The 17385-nt window shown below is 34.3% G+C and overlaps 1 pseudogene; it reads left to right on the forward strand.

Moving 5' to 3' along the window:
* Positions 1-17385, forward strand: part of LOC102895902 — an 82174-nt pseudogene that overhangs the window by 40649 nt on the left and 24140 nt on the right.

Here is a 17385-nt window from a genome sequence, read left to right on the forward strand (position 1 = left end):
AATCTCATATTCACATAAAACAAGTCCAAAAATTGTTTATTTTGAAGTTTTACCAAAGTTCAATAAAGGTTGATATAAGAAATATTTAAGTAGGGGAAAGCTTCTTGTGCTATTGATTGGTTGTACAATTGGATAAACACCAGGAATATGGAATGTTTAGGACTCAGCAAGAAATTCAGAATGGAGGAGGTTATCTACCCCAATTCTATCATGAAAATATTACTATTCTTTACCTTCATGACACACAAGTCAAATACTAATAGTACATTTAATTTATGTTGGTTTAAAACAATTTTTTCAAAGAATATTCAGAAATTTTCAGAATCTTGAATTTTTAAGCACATGCTCTTCTTATTCTGAACTGTCCTTCTCCAGCCTCATTTCAACCTACTTTCCATGAAGCAGAGGTATTTCTTTAGGATGTTGCATATGCAGAGGGGTTATTGACTTATTTGGCTTTCTTCTGTGGAAACCAAGTCCCAAAGCAAGCATAAAACTCTCAAGCCATAGCAACAATATAATCAGGATTCTTCCTTATGACTAGAAACAAAGATGAGTAGCTATAATATCAACTCTGATAGCATTACCAGCTAACTGGATGCTGAAAACTAATTACATGTAAAATCATCAAATAATTATAAAATATGAGGTATTTTGGTGAAAATATGATAATTGATACTATCCCTGAATCATACTAGCCCATAATTATTTGCCTTGGACGTAATGTGTTACACCAGAGCATTTAGCCGAAGCCTTCAGTACCACTTGTCTTCAGTATTATGTTTCATTTTCACTTACCCACTTTTCTTTTTAAGGAGTGTTCTAATTTTAGTCTATGTTACCACTCTCACAGAACTCACTGTTTCTTATGTGTATTTGCTATTCATCTGTTCATCTATAATCATCCTCTGTGATATCCTCTTTTTCTCACATGTCAAGGAAATTGTGTAACAACCCCGAAGGTGCCTCCATAACCAAAACATTACCTTGTATGATCTTCAAAGCAGTTCTGTGAATATGGCAGCTCAGTCATGCCTTTTCTTTATACGTATTTGGAAATAAAAGCTTAAGATTAAGCAATTTATCTAATGTTACAAAATATTTTAACAGCACCATCCAGATAAGGTATCAGACCTTTCCACTTTTAGCCCCACTAATGTGTGATTTCTAAGTCTCCAGCAGCTTGCTCAATGTCTGGCAAGTAGGTATTCAATAAAATATATACTATGTTATTGAATAAAACAAGTCTCAGATTCCAGTCAATTGTTTAACTACGTTTTATTTTGCTTTTATATTACAAAGCTCACTTCCAACATAGAATGTAACTTAATATTCTTCCAGTAAAAAGAGAAGTAGTAAAGTAGACCAGTGATCTCTAAAGTCAGTTGCTTGTATATCAGGAAGTGGTCAAGATATACTATTATGGTGCGGAAAAATGTATTAAAAGTTTTGGTATGTTTTTTATTCAAACAATATCATGTATTATTTAAAAAGTCAAATAGTTCAAAAGACCTTTAATGAAAATATCAGTAATCCTCACCTCCTTTCCATGATCTGAATCTGCTGCCCAAAGCAAGCATTCTATATTTTTAGTTATTCTATATTTTAAGTTATTTTTCTCAGCATTCAACTCCATATTTCTGTTTGTATTTGCTTTGTAGCTCACCCTTTTAAATTCTATGCTTGTGCATTTAAAAATTTACATAAAATTATAATATGATAGGGCATGTGTATACAATTTATAAATATATGCATATTGAACGCACCTCTAAAATTGTGGTCTAGACTAGAAACGTGAATCTTGCCTAATCACAACTATCAGATATATGTTTATCCAGGAACCTGGCAGGAGCCGAAAAAACATTTACTTTTTAAAAATATGCTCTATAAAAAAACCACATTTCCCCTTTGCCTTTACAGCGTAAAGGATCTTGGAAAACTGGTATCAAGATCTCTTACAGTATTTCATCACTTATCTTGTGAACATCTTTAAATGAACTAAAACAGTATAAATGTAAAATAGACACCAGGGTTCAAAATCAAATTTCTAGCAAATGCACTTGTCTTTAAGCCAAATGAGCATCATTACTAATTCTCACCCAAAGCCTCTTTTTTTTTTTTTAATCTTTAATCTAGTCTTCACAAACTCTAGGCAGTGTGAGTTAGTGTTATGAATGAGACTTGTCAGAAGCCATCAAGCCACAGGGGAATAGGCAATTATTAACAGCACAAAACCTCATAAGTTTATTTCTTTTACATGGAATGCCTGTAGCCTTAATTTTTCCCCAGCCTGTTAAACTAGAATCAATTTATAATGTGAAGCTTTCTAGTATGCAATTTTATTTTCAAATATTTTTTACTGAAGAGAATCCCCTTGTTAAGGGCATTTTATCTCTCTCTTATCTAATTGCTAAAGGTTATTCATGTATCAGTGCATCTCATTTAAAAAATGATAGTTTTTCAATAGAAATTTCTTTTTAAAACCTTATTATTCTAACTTGATCTATAGATTCAAGGACTTCCCAACAAAAATTGAAGTAAGTTATTTTGTAAGTACTGATAAACTGATTCTAAAGTTTATATGGAGAGGCCAAAAGACCCAGAATAGCCAATACAATATTGAAGAACAAAATGGAAAGACTGACACTATCTAACTATAAATCTAGAGTAATCAAGAAAGTCGGTATTGGTGAAACAATAGACAAATAGATCAAAGAAACAGACTAGAGAACCAAGAAAAAGACCTCATAAATATAGCCAGCTGATCTTTGACAAAGAAACAAAGGTAATACAGATATACCTCAGAGATATTGTAGGTTCAGTTCCAGACCACTGCAATAACGCAAATATCGCAATAAGGCAAGTCGTAATCTTATGCTAGTGGAGGGTCTTACCTACACCTTGTAAAAAAAGAAAAAAAAGACCTGTGAAACTCAATAAGGCAAAGCGCAATAAGACAAGGTATACTCTTACAATGGAGCAAAGATAATCTATACAACAAATGGTCTTAGAATAATAAGATATTCAGATGCAAAAACAAAAAATGAATCTAGACACAGACTTTACAGTTTTCATAAAAATTAACTCAAAGTAGATCAAAAGGCATAACTGTAAAATGTAAAATTATAAAACTCCTAGAAATAATATAGGAGAAAACCTAGAGGACCTTGGCCAAGGCAATGACTTTTTAAATATAACATCAAGAACTTGCTCCATGAATGATACATACGATAAACTGGATTTCATTAAAATAAAAACTTCTGGTTCGTGAAAGACAATGTCATAAACTGAGAGAAAATATTTGCAAAAAAAAATCTGATAAAAGATTGCTATCTGAAATATAAAAAGAACTCTTAAAATTCAGCAATAAGAAAACAAACAAGGTAATTAAAATGTAGGTCAAATACCTGAATAGACATCTCACCAAAGAAGATGTACAGATAGAAAGTGTGCATATGAAAAGATGTTCAACATTATATGTCGTTAGGGAATTGCAAATTAAAATGTTATACCACTACGCACCTGTTAGAATGGCCGATGAAAAATACGGACAACACCAAATTCTGGTGATGATGGTGGAGCAACAAGAACTCTCATTCATTGCTGGTGGAAATGCAAAATGGTGTAGCCACTTTGTAAGACAGTTTGACAGTTTCTTACAAAACTGTGCATACTCTTACCATATGACCTAGTAAGAGTGTTCTTGGGTATTTACCCAAATGAACTGAAAATGATGTTTACATAGAAACCTGCACATGGATGTTTAGAGCAGCATTATTTATAGCTGCCAAAATGTGGAAGCCACCATTATGTTCTTCAGTCAGAAAATGGATAAATTGTGGTACATTCAGACAATGGAATATTACCCAGCACTAAAAAGAAATGAACTCTCAAGTCATTAAAAAGACATGGAGGAAATGTAAATGCATATTAATAAGTGAAAGATGACACTCTGAAATTTCTGTACAATTTCAATTATATGAGATTCTAGCAAAGGAAGACAGCAAAACAAGGAAGGATTGTAAGAGTTTCAGGAGGAAGGAAGGATGAACAGGCACAACACTGGCAATGAAACTACTCTGTACAATACTGTGGTGGTGGATGCGTGTCATTATATATTTGTCAAAAACCACAGAACATAAAACACAAGAATGAACTCTAATGTAAACTATAGACTTGAGTGGTTATAATGAGCAGGCTCATCAATTATAACAAACGTATGACCCTGGTGCAGGATGTTGATATGGGGGAGGTTATACGTGTGCAAAGACTGGGGTTGTATAAGAATCTCTATTTAATTTTTCTGTGAACCTAAAATTTTCCCAAAATAACAAAGTTCATTAATAAAGAAACTAAACAACAGCAACAAGTAAAAAAAAAAAAAAAAAAACTATTAGCTTTGGTTAGTTTGAGTATGGAAGTGAGGTATAGTGAAAGAATGCTGTTCAAAAAATCAAGCATGGGCTTAATGCATGTCCTCTACCAGTAACTTTCTCTGATCCAGAGTTAAAAATACAGACTCTCTTAGAATGCTTTTCTTTATCTATCTTTTAATCGAAATGCTATCTCACACTTAAGGGTCATTATAAAGGTCAAGTCAAATGCTATGGGTAATAAGGATTAGCTTTAGGGAAAATAATGGTTTTTAGTTAATGAAGTGCATAATGATTGAGAAACAATTGGCACAGTAAATGTCTCTCAGGGGAAACTAGATCTAACACAGTATCTAACATTATTTGCCCTTAAGTAAGTTATTGAACATCTCAGTCATTGTTCATCTCAGTGTCCTCATATATATAAAATGACAATATTTGTCTAAATGATCTTACAATTGCTTCTAGCACCATGATCCTGTGACTTCCCAGAGCTTTTGAATTTCATTAAAATAACCTATCATTATTCCAGTTAAAATTCAGGAATCAACTTAGAGTAATCCCTTTGCCACATAAGCCAGAGTCACCAGATTTCCAGGGTTTAGGCTGTTTTCTGATTTAAGACAAAACATCGCCGTCATAGTGTGACAACAGTATATAGCTCATGGCATTAATTGACAAAATGGGAACTCAAGACTTCTAGTGGCAACCTTGGAGCAATAACCTGATATTTGGCCAACAACTGCTTAAAAATATTATCTTCCAAAAATATGTAACTAAAATTCATGAGTAATTACACAAAACAAAAACACCACACACGCACAATTTTCTTTATTTGAATTTTCTTTCCTAAATATAATTCATTCTTTAGGTATTTACCAGAGGTGATGTTTCCTGATAGTGTATATAGCAGAAGATTGAAAGACAAGAGGATTTTCTACTGCCACTTCTGAGTAACTCCTAAACTTATTCTCTGCCTTTAGGTATCAGGTTTCTCATTTATTCATACATTCCAGAGAAATCTTATTATGGCCTCCTGAGTTGTAGATAGAAATATGAATCAGACAGTTTTTGTCCTCAAAAACTGACAGTCTAGTGAGGATGCTGGGAAAGGTAGGCACACATGAATAACTGCATGATACATGCTATTACAAGGCAGGTGAAAAGTGATACTAGCAAAGAGAGGCAGAACAAGCATCTAATTTTCTCTGAGTGACTAGATTGAGAATTCAAAGAGAAGATATTGCCATTGTGTTGTAAAAAATGAAAACTTGTTACCATTCAGAAAAGTGGGTGGGTTTCCAGACAGAATGAGTGAGTTGGGACATATAATAGTGGCTGCTTTTGTGGAATACTTATTACGTGCTGAGCACTTTTCACAAATGTTTTTTTTTTTTCTTTTATTATGATCATGATTATTATTTCCTTTTTATTGACCAGTATCATGCGTTTCAGAGAAGGCATGCCACTCAGCCAAAGTCTTATAACCAAAAGTAGGTAAGATTAGATTTGTACCTAGGTACATCTGACTGGCTCCTAGCTTACATATTTCCAAAAACCCCAATGCCTCTCTCTCTACCCAGTGTCAAGTTTCCTTGCAGCTGAAGACTAACCTTTTAAATTTTCAACATGCAGAAACATCACAAAAGTCACAATGCACAGGCTTGGATTACTGCGATTATTGTCGAACACTATACTCTTTCGGTATTGCAATCCTTCATTTATATTGCATCACACTGGGAGCCTGGAGGTTTAGGCTGTTGACTGCATTTTAAATAGACACACAAAAGCTTATATGAAGAGTCTTTTCACTGAATGTCTTTATGGTTATGTGCATATGAGTATCTATTTCTCTCGTTGATTTAGTATTCATCTAGCATCCAGAGTAAGGGTTGTTAAAGCCTTTGTATCTTCCACATGCCATTGTGTGGTATTCAGCTATCTAATGCATAAATGTTTGAGATGTATACAATTGACTTCACCTCCTGTCTTGTCAAATTGATTACTTTCTAGCATTTTGGTAAACAGTATTCCTCCTGGATTTAGATTTAATTCTAGTTCTGCCATTTAAAAAATGTGTAACCTGAGACAAATAAAGTAGCCTCCAAAAGACTAATCTGTAAATTGGGAATAAGATTCATTTCATTGTACTGTTGTAAGAATTACATAAAACATATCCAGTATGAGTCTCAAAATTTTAATTTGACTATAAAACATAGTTACTACTAATGATTATTATGTGAATAAATGCAATATCTAAAATTAGCCTTCCCTATTAAGATCTGGGTAACTTTCTGTTAACAAAAGTCCAGTTATTCAACGAAATATTTATTAAATGGTTAGCACTGTTAAAATTCAAAACATCATATCATAAAAAAGCAGTTTTAGTTCTTCAAAGAAACTCGAAATCTAGAGAAGGAAATCTCTTTGTGTCAAACACCACACAAAGCAATTAGAGAATAAGAAAAAGATAAAAAGAAAAACTCTTCAGGCTCTCTGAAATATAAGCTCCATAAAGGTAAGGATTTTTTGCCTATTTGTTCAGATATCTTCCAAGCACAAGGAACAGTATCAAACATTTAAAAGGTACACAAAAAAGTATATATAGGAATTAATAAATTAATCAAGGACCATGTGCCTGCTTAATTTCAGGCTAAACTACAACATGAACCAGAGGGGAAAAAAAATTGGATCATTAGGATAATTCTTAAGAGAATCCTTATGGAGAGGAGAACTTGAGCCGGGCTGTAAAGAAGGAGTAATATTTAGGGAAAATGTGAAGAGGAGGCATTCAAAACCAGGCCAGGGCAACTCCTGGACTGCCTTTGTTCAGTTGGGTCAAAACAGTAGTACGTTATGTAACAAAAGGGTTTACATCTCTAATTATTTAAGAAAGAAATAGAAGAGGAAAAAAAGGAAAAGGAAAGAGCAGAGCACATTCTGAGTATATATTAAGTGTTTTTTGTTTTGTTTTGTTTTTTCGGATAATAATGAGACATTGCAAAACCACTGGAGTTTGTGAAATGCCTATTAGTTCTGGAATCAGTTTTAGTCCAAATGTTATCTCTTAGAATTTGTGTGATTTTGGACAAGTCCTTTTCCTATGGGTCACCCTTAGCTTCATCTGGAAAATGGGTTCATTACACATATTTTAAGTGATTACTATGGAAATTTATCAAGATAATGCTTTCAAGTACTTAGAAAAAAAACATAGTTTCATAGCACACAACCAGTTCCTAGTGCACAACTGGTAAATGATAGCTCTTATGGTACCTTATAGAGATGTTCTGATGTGATTTAACAAAACACCACTTTCATACTTTGCATATTAGAAGCACTCCATAGTACATAAATGCATTTGATACCACCTACATAAGACTTAAAGTCACCTTAAAAACTTTTATTTTACAATTAGAAATAATATACTCTAAGTAAGGTCATGTTTTATTTACTTTAAAACTTCCTATAGTTACCCATTCACTCAATATTCTTAAGTATCTACAATATGCTAAATAATTTCTATAATGCCACACTAAGATGCAAAGACAAAATAGCTAACAATCTAAGTCAAGGATGAAACAGCAAATAATTCAAACACTAGCTAGTATGCAAGATGCTAATGCCTTGTAGCAGTATGTATGTATTAATATGGAAATAAAGAAAAAAAAAGAGTAATTCTAAGAGTTCTTAGGGTTTTAACATTTGAACTAAGTCATGAAAAATGAGCAAGAGACAAGCTCTGGCTTCATGGCTGAGTAACCTGTGTAGTTACATAGGACCTTGTATTCAGAAGGACTCTATGCATGATTTAATGTTGTGCCTTCGATGTTTTGAAATTTTTATTTTTTAACTTGTGTTTTGTAAGTGAAGTCTAATAGGACAATGGAGAATGTGTGTGAGCAGAGAAGACATGTATAATATACATGTTCACTGTTTCTCGACACCTCATTCACATATAACATTGGAAATAGCACAAGAACACAAAATTCCTGTGGATCCATGGTTTAAGGAGTTTAAGGAGACTCAAAGGGAGCACAAATTAAACATGTAATATCTATGACTGAGTAAGTGGAGGCACTTACAGCCCCTAGAGACAATATTTTTTCATTGTAACTAAGACTTGCTTCCAATTTGGAAAGAAGGCAGTGGAATAATTTGAATGACTAAGGTATCCTATCATATCCTTTCTTAATCATGTTACTTCCTTACATAATTAATCACTTATGCTTAAAATGAAAATAAGGAAAAGAGAGTTTCTCTTCCTTTTTGTTTGTCCTTAGTCATCAGCAAGTTGAAGGTAGAGTATTGGTAGAATGTGTGTGAAATAAAAACAAATGAATTAGAGCAAAAGAAGCAATCAACAAAATGAAAAGACAACCTACAAAATGGAAAAAATTTGCAAATCATGTATTTGATAAGGGGTTAATATCTAAAATATATAAAGAAATTATGCAACTCAATAGCGAAATAAATAAATCATTTTTTTTAAATGGGCAAAGGGCATAAATAGACATTTTTTTCTAAGAAGATATACAAATGGACAACAGGTACACGAAAAAGTGCTCAGCATGAAAAATCATTAGAGAAATGCAAATCAAAACCATAATGAGATATCACCTCACATCTGTTAGAATGGCTAACATTAAGAAGACAAGAGATAACAAGCATTGGTGAGGATGTAGAGAAAATGGAACCTTTGTGCACCATTAATGGGAATGTATATTGGTGCAGCCACTGTAGAAAACAGTATGCAGTTTCTCCCAAAAAGTTAAAAATAGAACTACCACATGATTCAACTATTCCACACTGGGAATATACCCGATAGAAATGAAAACACTATGTCGAAGAGACATCTGCATCTCCGTGTTTATAGCTGCATTATTTACAAGAGCCAAGACAAGGAAACAACCTAAATGTCTGTCAAGAGACATGGATAAAAAAGATGTGGACTATTATGGAACATTACTCGGTCAGAAAAAGAAAGTAATCTTGCCATTTGTGACAACATGGATGAACCTTGAAGGTTTTATGCCAAAATGAAATAGATCAGAGAAGGATAGACTATATAATCTCATTTATATGTGGAGTCTAACTGCCTCCCCCCTCCCCCGCAAAAACCAGCCAAACTAATAGACAAAGAAATAAAGCTTGTAGTTACCAGAGGAAGGGGGTTGAATTGGATGAAGGTGGTCAAAATGTACAAACTTCCAGTTATAAATAAGTCCTGGGGATGTAATTATAATGCATAACATACTAACTGTAGTTAACACTGCTGTGTGGTTTATTTGAAACTTGCTGACAAAGTAAATCCTAAAAGTTCTCATCACAAGGAAAAAAATATGTTTTCTTTGTTTTTTGTATCTATGTGAAGTAATGGATCTTAACTAAATAGTGTGGTATTCATGTCACAATACAGAAAATATAAGTTAAGTTATTGTGCTGTACACATTATGGCACCGTATATCAATTATGCCTCAATAAAACTAGGAAAAAAACCAGATGAGATAGTTGAAAACGATGTTTTCATTGTTCTTTCAAAAGTGAAATACATATGCATGTACAAGCTACAAATACAAATTGGGCAATTCAGTGATTCTACAAATAAGTTAAGTGTTTTTAAACTGGGATTTTAAAACATGACATATTTGCAATTAAACTGTCAATGAACAGTGTAAAGATAAAGTATTAAATTCATGCTAATAATTTAAAATATCAGTTCTTTACTTAAGACATTAAATAGCAAAAAAAAAAAAAAAAACCAAAATGTCTAGAGAGAGAGACTACAGAAGAAAGGAAAAAGTTTTATATTTTAATGTCTTATAAGTATTTTTCCTGCATTTTGAACAATTGGCCTCATATTTTTCACTGGGCCAAAAATTTATGTATCCAACCCTGATGAGGAAATATATTGAGTAATTTTACAAAACAAGTTGTGAAGAGAAGTGGACATGGGATATGTAAAATCCTCTCAGGAAGAAACCAAACAGGTAGACGAGAGTAGGCTGAAATTGCCCTAAAATTTACCTCAGATACCATTTTTGCTCAGGACTCTCCAAGCTATCTAAGAATTAAACTCAATACAGGTAACAGTAAAAGTTTATGACACTCAACTTGAGAAATCTTTCAAGATTCCAACAATTCTTTTGGGAGGAAATATAAGAAATTTGGCCATATTGTCATGGAATTCCTTAAGCACCACTGTTTTAAGAATATTAAAAAAGTGATTGAGCTGATTCACGAGGATTGAGAAAGTAAAGAAGTGCATGACAAGAGGCACATGTGAAAAATGAAGAGTCTGGGAAGAGTTTAAAGCACAATACATGTGCTTTAAACTCCTTTTCTAAAACCAAACCAGCAAACTTGAATTTGTATATGACAGAAGTTATCTCCAGTCATCTATACAATGGTGCATATTGAAATGGGAAATCATGCATGTAGAAATCAGTCAACAGCCATAGCAAGTTAATGATTATTCAACCTTGAGGATTATAAATCAAACCATTTTTAATTAAATAAAACAATTTAATGATGTCAAGACAAAAAGGCATTAGTGCATTTTTAAGATAAATTACAATGGTCTGTCATATATTGAGATGTTAATTGTCAATTCAGAAGTGCTATTGTTTTCATATCCTTCCAAGAAAAGGCAATACATTTAAATCTGATAAAAATATCGATGATTAAATTAAAACTCTCCTCTGAGAAGTAAAACAAAAGATCATCACCACCCAATTGTGTAATGGGTAAAGAATTTGAAAAGTATTTTTCTATATAGTGGGTCTCACCATTGAACCCTATCACAGATATAAATACTCTGTATTAATATATTTTTGGTGATTGAGTAATTTTGATTGAAAGATGTTGATAATGAAACATAAAAAAACAATAGTTAGCATTTACTAATAGCTTTTTATATGCTAAACACATGCTAAATGTCTAACATGTATAATAGTATTTAATACTCAGAAAACTAATTAGGTTTTTAGATACTATTATTATATAACATTTGTATAAGAGACTGAAGATAAGAGAGATCACCCAAATCGGCCTTTTGGCAACAAATTGTCGATTCTCCTCTCCACTGGAACTTTATTTGTTTAAGAATTCTTTAACAGATCAGTTCTATAAATTGCTAAGATATTGAGATAAAAAGAATAAGCTAACATTTAAAACATATGCTATGAAGGGTACAGGGAAGGCTATGAGAGAGTTCTAGAAAAGAAACTTACCTAAAATATCAAGTTTATAGCAAAAATAAAATGCTTAAGAGAGGGAGCCCTGAGGACAAAGGGCCAGTGGGAAACCCTACAAATGCAGACAATGGTAAGATTGCCCTTATTCCAGGTTGCAAGCTCAGTTCATTTGTCAGACCTCTCCCCTTGATCAGGGCAAACTGTATGCACTTGCCATAGCATCGTATGTAGGAACAATCGTCAGTCAAAGTAGGCCTCAAAAGAAATATAACCCTCTCTCTCTCTACCTCTTTGTTTTATTGTTGATTTCTTGTCAGATAGATATTTGTTTGAAAAAAAAAAAACTTTAAATAAGCCACATTTCTAAGCTTTATATCTTCTGGGGTTTGTTTCGTTTAAAAAAAGCATTTTGCAAAATTATCCAAAAAATGTAAATTATTCTTTTTTTGGCCTAATTTTTTTTAATTTTAGTATTTTTTTCTTCTGGAATTTATTTTGATTTTAGGACAGAGGAATAGGCATTCATCATTAGTTATCTTCTGAAATGTCACAAAATGACTTATTAAAAAACCTGTGTTTCCTCACAGATTTTAAGTGCCAATTTTATCATATGCTTAATATTTGTATGATTCTGGATCTATTTCTGGGCAGTCGATTCTGATCCATTGGTGATAATCTATTCCAGGCTGGTATATGCTGCTTTTATTATTATAGCTTTATTATTTATTTAAATATCTGGTAAAGCTAGTCCCTCATCTTTAGTCAGAAACATTCTGAAGAATAAAAGTTATTTTACAAGATTGCTTTTTGCCTTTGAACTCCATAAGCAACTTTCTCTGATTCTTGAAAATCCTGAGACATTTTGTTAAATGATGGTGTTCATTACATTAAAACTTAAGAAGCTCATCAGCTTAGGTTTTTGTTTATATACATCCTTCTTGTGCAGAAATCACATTACATCTTTGTTTTAAGGTTTTCTTATTCTCTATTTAAATACACACTAAAATATTTCCTCCTCTATGGAAAAGACAGTTTCTTTTACCTGGGATTAAATACATGAAGGCTGGCTAAGGAGACTAGGCATATAGAGAGACATGAAAAACTCCAGTTAAGAAAGAACTCAAGGCTCAGGGGAAAAATGGTGCAGATGATAGAGACTTTGTTCATTCTCTCTTGCGACCACATCACAGTTGTGATGGAAACACGAGGAAAACAACAAGCAGAGTTGCCTGAACTCTAGATGAACAACTATGAAGAGAAATAAGAAATTACCCTGCAACAGTTGGAGATAGGAGTGGATGAAGACGTGAGGCTGTACAGTCCCAAACAGATGAATGAGACGGAGACTGCAGCAGTGGCAACCAGTCACTGCATATGCCTCTTAAAGGCGCCATGTCTTTCATAGTGATGGACCTGCTCACTTTGAGCACTAGCTCTGGGTCGGCTGTTAGCGGGGCACCAGGGACTTACAGGGGGACACTGAGCAAGGTCCAGAGGCAAGGCTTTCTCCTGGGCAGAAGTGCCAGCAGTATCCATTGTTCTTCTTTTGAGCCCTCCCCACTCCCAGTATGCGGACTCAGCATTGCCATCAGCTGAGATGTCATCAAACTGTATAACAGAGGTCGCTCTGCCTGGAGGATTCTCTGAAACTCTACCTCTCCCAACTGCAGCCCTACCCAAACCACATCCAGTGGTATCCTCAGTTGAGTCCAGTGCTCCTTGCTGAGCCAATACCAAGACCCACACTGTTGGCAGCTGGCCTCGGTTTCTGATGTGGACTGGTGCGGCAACTATAAGCACAGCATCTGTGGATTGCTTGCTGAATCTTAATAGGTGGCCTTAGAGGGGAACAGATTGGGGCTAGACTTGGCCTGCAGCTGAACCCTTCTCAGGGCTGTGCCACTGGACACCTACTACACAAAGCCACACTAATAAGACTGGGAGACTTAGGATCTTTGCTTAGTACATAGAAAAGACATGGAAAGGCAGCCAAAATGCAGAGTTCGAAACACTGGTTATAAAGATGCTCAATTAACTTATGGGAAGTGTAGATGAATTCAGTGAGAAGTTTAACAAAGAGATAAAAACATAAAAATGGAAATGGAAATTATAAAAGGGAACCAGTTAGAAATTTAGAACATATTATCTGAGATGAAGAGTATATTAGAGGGACTCAACAATCTTTCCTTTTTTTTTTCTTCAATTATTCAAAAACAGAATACAGTCAGTTGGACCATGGTGGACACATGACTCATGGTGGCCCAGTCAGTATTACTTCCTAGGGATTCTGAGTTTAGAATAGAGAGAAAACCAGTCTCTCTGGGTGATTTTATGTGAAAAACATGATCTCACAAGCTTGGAAACCTCTTTATACCTGTCATGTGAAGTAACGAAGTAGTGCATGCTGATTTGCTCATAGAGAGAAGTCAGGCAAGAACAGAAGGGACTTGGGAAGCAGTGAGGAGAACCAAGGTAGCTTTCGAAGTCCCAATCTCAATAACTTTTTGAGGCTTAGCTAAACTGATCTTGTGCTCAATGAGACATACCTGAGTGTTTTCACTAAGCCCCCCTCCTCTTTCGTTTGGCTTAAATTAGCTATGATTTGCAATCAAAAGATCTCCAGGTAAACCCAGATAGTGGCTACATTAATAGTGTTTCAGACCCAGGTACAAATCTCAAACCTATGATTCGGGCAAATTGCCTAACTTCTCTAATTATTGAGTGTCTTCAACAATAGAGCTTGGATTTAAAACCTATCTTAAAAATTATGAAGAGGGTTGTAGACTAATTTCGTGTGCTCAAATAGGCTCCTACCAATTTTTAAGAGCCAAATGTTAAATATTCAAAAATTATACCACATGGTTGTTAATCCTGTTAATAGCTTGAAATTAGCCACGCTAGAGTATTTACACCACAAAAATTGGCACATGTTATTTTAAAAGCTGCCTTTTTTTTTTTTTAGGCCATTTACCAGCACACCACTAATTATAATAATGGTTGTAAAGTGCTTAGCATACTGTCTGGCTCATCAAAAGCAAGCAATAAAATGTTTTTATTATTATTAGAAAATTATACCGTGTATTCTACATCAGTGAGCCTAAAACCATCTAACAGTTTATATTACTAAAACATATACCAAGTGTCATTAGCAAATAGGGAAACCATGTTCATAGTAGTTTATTCAAACTGCAAAGAAGGGCATTGCTTTAGGTCTTCCAAGAATGAGACACCAGGAGAAATTAAATAGTCAAGGACTCTCTTAGGGGAAAGATCTATTGAAGAAAACGAACAAGAAGACTTGGAGAGCCATCAGACTGTGATGCAAGTGGACCTGAGTGAAGGAGAAAGAGAGAAGAAAATGAATGGAAGCCAGCTAGACTGCCAGATCTTGCAAGAAAGGTTTGGCAAAACCACTGAGGGATCCTCAAGGCAAAGCCCTGCTTCTCCCTAGGTGGGTTGGCCTTAGTGTCCCGACAGCGGTGGTCATTGGCTGGGAGCAGCCCACGGAGGAATGGTCTCAAAATCAATGCAGGACCAATTTCCAAGCTCAGCAGCTGTGGGACCTTTGCTCACAGACTCCCCCTGCTGTTGGAGGTCGGCCGGGCACATTCTTCCAACTGCCGCAGAAGTAACTACATTTCATTTATGTTAGCTTTGATGATCCTGCATTTGTTCTCGACTTTAGTGTGCTTAAAAATCAACAATAGTAGATTAACCAACAATTAAAATACATATTCTTGGGTCCCTGACCATGAATGTATTTTTAAAATGCACCTCAAGTAATTCTGCTATAGTGGAATAATGTAAAACCACATTTGTAGAGGATTTTTTTTCCCTTAAAATTATAAGGTAATATTAATCACCTTACCCCTTTGGGAGTATACTGTATATACCTGCAAAATAATAAGACTGATTGTTGGGATTAATACAGGGAAACAAAACAACAATAAAACCTGGCTCATTATTTGGAGTCATTGTATCCTTACTGCCTGAGTGTGTTTTCCATCTGTGTCTCATCACATTTATTCTAACCTAGTTTTCATTGCGTGTACAAGGACAGTGCTCCCGGTGAGTTAGTTTCATTTTTAAATGGCTTCTTTCTTTTCAGTGATTATACTTTCGCTACTTTTATTGTTTTGATACCATTTATTTTGCCCACATCTTGTGTTTCTCTCTTCTATTTTCAAAGCCACCATTCTAATCCAATTGTTTACCAAAAAAAAAAAAAAAGAGATTCTTGAGATTATTCCATTAATGGTCTTCCAATTTTCAAGATTTTTGTTCCCTCTAGTTCATCTCACAGAAGAGCTTTTTTAATATCCAAACTGTATTACTGAAATCTGCTACTCAATATCTTTGCCAGTTAAACTAACTCTACACTGTCATTTAGTCCCTTGTATTGTACTTAGCATATATAGTTCTACATTTCCTAATGTGGGTCTTTTAAAAAAACTATATAATAATGATTACTATGATCTTTGGTAAAATAAATTTGAGAAATAATGGTTGGAACAAAAGCTAACAGACTAGTTTACTTAAAGCTTCAGCCCTGTAATATGCTAAAGTGTAAGTGAATTTTTAGGAGGGATATACAATATGACATGTTTCAAGACTGGTGGTCTGCAAAAAACATTTCTGTGAAAATTCACCTGATTTTATTTTCTGCCGTTTGAAGGCACTAATGCCTTCAAATATACCTCCTCTGCACACTCGAGTTCATTATCGTGTCTATATCTTTGCTAGGTGCTTCCCTCATCCCAATTCAAGTATTTTATTTTATTTTTTGATATAAGATTGACCTTGATACAGGAGATGATGTAAAGTTTGTGATACACCAAAGACTCAGATAGGCTTTCTCCTCTTTATATTGCTGGGTTCAGTAACTTTGAAAAAACTTTTGAAAATTGCCAGCCAGCAATGACATGGACTTTATTCTTTGATCATTTTATTTATAGTCAATGAATCTTGCCTCTTGATTGTATTACATTTAATACTTTTCTAATTGATTCACTTGGTTAATTCTTGCCTCCCCTAGAACACTATGTACATTTCAAAAGCAGTTTCATAATTTATTTATGTTCTCTCTAGCACTCAGCAGAATGTAATGTGCTATTTATGAGTGGAGTTTACCGAATTGAAAAGGATTGGTGGGAGGAGGGTCTGGAAAGATGCAAGAATCAGAAATATAAGCAGAGGGACTCAGAAGTCGAGAATGTGGGATGCAGTGTCTAGCTAAGCAGAAAGCAGAACTGCAACAGAATGATGAGTCCACAGTGTACAATGGATCACATGAATGTCTCTTTAATGTTGCTACTTGGCCAGCTTCACTTTGCATTGAATCGTGAAGTCTTTTACTGTTCGCAGACATTTGCTAATTGCAACATTTGGAAAATAAGCTTTTCTCTATAATAGCCAAAATATTTCAAGCCAATGAAGCCCACTAAAGCCTATCACAATTTAATTCATCTCAGACTGACAACCTCTGTTTGGGTTTTTAATATAAGATAAAAGGCACACTCTCCATTTATAATAGTTGTGAAATATTGCCTCCAGATTTGTGTGGGGGCTAGAGGGAGAATATTAAGTTAAAGTAAAAGAATTTTTAGATTGAAAAGTTACTTGTGAGAGAAAACGGCTAACACATACTTGACAATGTATTTCTTTTGAAAATGGAAATTTGAAATCATTACAACTTCAATGTGTTATCCCCATAATAACCCAGCTGATAGCACCAGCATCTATGTGATAAGAGCTTCCAAGAAAAGTGAAGCAAAAGTCACTTAGAGTGACCTGTTAAGTGAGGAACTCTAAGACTGACA

Source organism: Pteropus alecto, unplaced genomic scaffold, assembly GCF_000325575.1.
Source record: "Pteropus alecto unplaced genomic scaffold, ASM32557v1 scaffold12, whole genome shotgun sequence".
Lineage (NCBI taxonomy): Eukaryota > Metazoa > Chordata > Mammalia > Chiroptera > Pteropodidae > Pteropus > Pteropus alecto.